This window comes from Salvia splendens, chromosome 16 (genome assembly GCF_004379255.2).
Source record: "Salvia splendens isolate huo1 chromosome 16, SspV2, whole genome shotgun sequence".
In the NCBI taxonomy this organism is placed as follows: Eukaryota; Viridiplantae; Streptophyta; class Magnoliopsida; order Lamiales; family Lamiaceae; genus Salvia; species Salvia splendens.
This window is the reverse complement of record NC_056047.1, coordinates 19,880,713-19,884,775: the sequence shown is the minus strand read 5'-3', so window position 1 is coordinate 19,884,775 and position 4,063 is coordinate 19,880,713. Positions and strand designations below refer to the sequence as shown.

Sequence of the window (4,063 nt, the reverse complement as noted above, 5' to 3'; positions counted from 1 at the left end):
TTTTATCACCCGAAACTATCATTTTATCCCCTGAAACCATCATTTTATCAAGTGCAACTATAATTTTATCCCCTGACACTATCATTTTCAATTTAGAGATTTATCATTAATACACAAAAGATTTAACATTTTACCTTCTGAAACCATCATTAAGAGTCTAACATCATCATCAGCAACATCAGCAGGAATGTTGTTTCCTAATACACAAAATATTTCAGTGTGTTAAACGATTTATGTCATTATATAAAGTCAAAGTATCATTTTAGCACCTGAAACTATCATTTTATCACATGAAACTATCATTTTATCACCTGAAAATATAATTTTACCTTCTGAAACTATCATTTACTAAATTTCAATGACTTCAAAACAGGAGACAGAGCAAAACTTGTCACTTAAGTAGAACAAAACACTACTCACAAAATCAGCACTCAAATAAACTTCTTCGAATCTTCATTACTGCTGCACACATTGTTCTAAACCAAAGCATTTTAATAAGGTCAGGAGGTTAGGATATTGTCACGCCCGCATTTTCTAAGGATAGAAAAGACGGTTGATCGCGACTAGGGGAGGATTAAAGAAGCGGGGAAGAAAGGGGAAAACAACAAAAAGCGACCATAGCTCGAAACAAATGAGAATAACTCAAATAAAATCTGAGTATCTCAACAATCAACAACTCAAAAATGAATATTATCTCTGCGATAAAAGAACTCAAAAGAAGGACAACTACTTAGCGGAAGCATTTGAGAGGATGAATATGCCACGTGTGAAGACATGACAGATTCTAAACACTTAAGTTTCTTCAACGGTCTTGCTCAACACCCACCGCGCCCGTCACGCTCAACCTGCAAATTTTTTAAAAGAAATGCAGGGCTGAGTACTTGATGTACCCAGTGAACACATGCCAAAATAATTTTCATAAAATATTGTGTCAGCATTTAAAAGTGAACTCGGGGTTTTAAAAAAGACCAAGTCACCAAAACATTTCTCGCTCAAAAGTATGGCTGCTCTCTCCTCGTACCATATCTGAACCTCATATGTGAAACGAGAACGTGGCCACATTCTCGATCACTGGACCGGCCAACTCGAAAGATAGCACACGATCCCCTCTGTGTACACTAGCTTGAATAGGGACTCGCTCCCTAGACAAACCCGAATTCGATTAAACTCATAACTTCTAGTAGGGACTCGCTCCCCGCTAGGCGATCAGATAGGCACATCCTCAAAAACAAAAATACGGCATGACACAATATATTTCACATAAAAATACACTTAGGGCATTGCCCTTATTTAAAAAGAAAGCCCACCTCGTTCTCTTAATATTCTTAACTTGAAAACTCTCACTCCGCCTTAACTCGCTTGTGAAAGAAAAACCCTTTTGAAATAAAATAACAAACTCATCAAAAACTCGTAAACTTCTAGTTAAATTAGAATGAATGAATCCTACGTGAACTTGCGTGCTCGTTTATTTCCTCGCTCATTCTTAAAGAAATTTCAAGATTCTCGTATACTAAAAGCTCCGTCCAACATCAGCTCCAAAATTAATTAATTAACAAGGCCCACAAAACAAAAATACTCCGACCCATTACTAAACTACCACTGCCGGCCCAACATAAAAATAAAAACAAGTGGCCCAAAAATCCTAAAATTAAAAAAAGAACTTGTAACAATTAAACAAACCAACTAAGCGAAAATTCTCATCCCAATCATATTACGTTTTCCCTTTATACATATCCCCAATTTCAACTCTCTCTCTCTCTCCTGCACCTCACCCTCTTCTTCCAACACGTCCCAAAGTTTGAGATGTCCACAATTTCGCACTCTTCTCGCCTTCTCCCTCGCGTTCTCCACTGCTCCAGCAGTCACCGTCCAAAGCTGCCGAAATTCGCTACCGTCACTGCCTCTCCGTCGCCGCCGCTCACCGCCCGCTTCGGCGGTCAGCTCCTCCGTCTGTTGCGCTGCTACTCCCAACGGTAAGTCTCTTTCCCCAATTCATTCTAATTCTATTTCTCTTAATCGATTTTGATTTGTTTCTCGGATGATTAAATTTTCAGTTGAGACAAAGGCTAAACTTAAAGATTGAAACTTTGTACAGAGCACGATGATTTAGAATTATCCTAAATGAATGCAAGGAATTCAAGGCTGGGAATTGATCGGTGATTACCTTCTTCGGCGATAGAAAACTCTCTTCTCCAACTCGGTTCTTTCTCTAGATTTTAGTTCCCGATTTTTCTTGGTATTGAATTTATGTGTAGAAAGATCGTGGGATTGATTGGATATATATAGGCAAAACTAATAGATATTGATGGATTTGGTGGTTGGAGAGATTTTAGGGAGTGGAGATATGGGAGAAACCGTATCATATTTTGATAGTTTGGATTTGTTTGATATCTATTTGCAGATCACGGAGGAGGAAAATCTTTGTAAAATCTTTAATTAAATTTGAATTATGGAATAATTGGTGACCAAGTCAACTAGGAAAAGATTTAATTTGATTAATTTGATTTTTTTTCCTCTCTCTGTCTTTTTTACGGGGTGTTACAGATATGGCTGCAGATACTGATAAACTAACGGATCTCAACTATTCGCTTTATCAATATGAGTTTTGCCGCTATAGTCACCCATTTGCTATAGACACTGATAAACTTCTTCGAATAAACCGCTGATTTAGAATCTAAAAACCGTTGAGTTAGGATATGGAACAAGGTATGTATTGATGATACAAAACCAAGTATGAAGTAAATTCAAAGTAAATTCATCATGATGTCATATGTAACTCTAAATCTACACTAAAAAACTACAAAATCTAAAAAAAAGGAGAATCGCAGGCAAAATGATAAAATCGAACAAAAACAAAAGTGAAATAAGTAAAAAACTTTACCCAACCTTTCTTCGATGATGCTTGAGCGTTTTCCGACGTCATATTACAGAATTTGGATGGATTTACCTTCGAAACTACAGTTTGAATGCGATCGGAGAGTTTGGAAGCGATTTGGAGGGTTTGGAAGCGATTCGAAGGGTTTGAGTGTCAGAGAAATCAAATTTAGCGTTTTCTATCGACGCACCAATTTGAAAACGAAATGACAATTATGAAAAAATAGTGTTAGGTATAAAATGATAGTTCAAACCTTTAAAAGTTTGGATTTGTCAAAAGTTCAATCCTTTCAAAAGTATCATTTTATCAACTATCATTCTATCAGTCAGAAATATCATTTTATCGGCTGCAAGTATCATTTTATCATTTTATAGGTTAGAAATATGATTTTATCTTCTGCGAGTAACATTTATCATTTTATAAACTCAGAGTATCATTCTATCCGGCAAAACTATCATTTTATACAGTAAACCTATCATTTATAAGCCAGAAGTATCTCCTTAACTACCAAGAATGTAAATACCTACATATCAATAAAAGTATCATTTTATCAACTCAGAGTATCATTCCATCAGTCAAAACTATCATTTTATGCAGTAAATCTAACATTTATAAACAAAAGTATCATTCTATCAACTCAGAGTATCATTCTATCTGGCAAAACTATCATTTTATACAGTAAACCTATCATTTATAAGCCAAAAGTATCATCTTAACTACCAATCATTGGCTTTAAAGCATCATTATAAACAGGAATGTACATAACTACATATCAGTAAAAGTATCATTTTATCAACTCAGAGTATCATTCTATCCGTCAAAACTATCATTTTATGTTGTAAACCTAACCTTTATAAGCCAAAAGTATCATTTTATCAACTTAAAGTATCATTCTATCCGGCAAAACTATCATTTTATCATTTTTATGTCATTTTATGAGCTTATATGACATTTCTTCTGCTTATATATCATTTTATAAGGTTGTTGTCATTTTATCCGCTTATATTATCATTTTATCAGGTTAAAGTGTCATTTTATGACCAATGTATCATTTTATAAACAAAAGTATCATTTTATCAACTCAAAGTATCATTCTATCATTCAGAAATATCATTTTATCGGCTGCAAGTATCATTTTTTCATTTTATAGGATAGAAATATCATTTTATCTGCTGCGAGTAACATTTA

At 34.6% G+C, this 4,063-nt stretch overlaps 1 long non-coding RNA gene across 1 annotated transcript; it reads left to right on the top strand.

Moving 5' to 3' along the window:
* The first annotated feature begins 1,702 nt into the window (after positions 1-1,702).
* Positions 1,703-2,513, top strand: LOC121770925. Its single transcript, XR_006043884.1, has 2 exons — positions 1,703-1,973; positions 2,055-2,513. It is a non-coding gene; the product is annotated as an uncharacterized LOC121770925 (long non-coding RNA).
* The last annotated feature ends 1,550 nt before the right edge of the window (positions 2,514-4,063 follow it).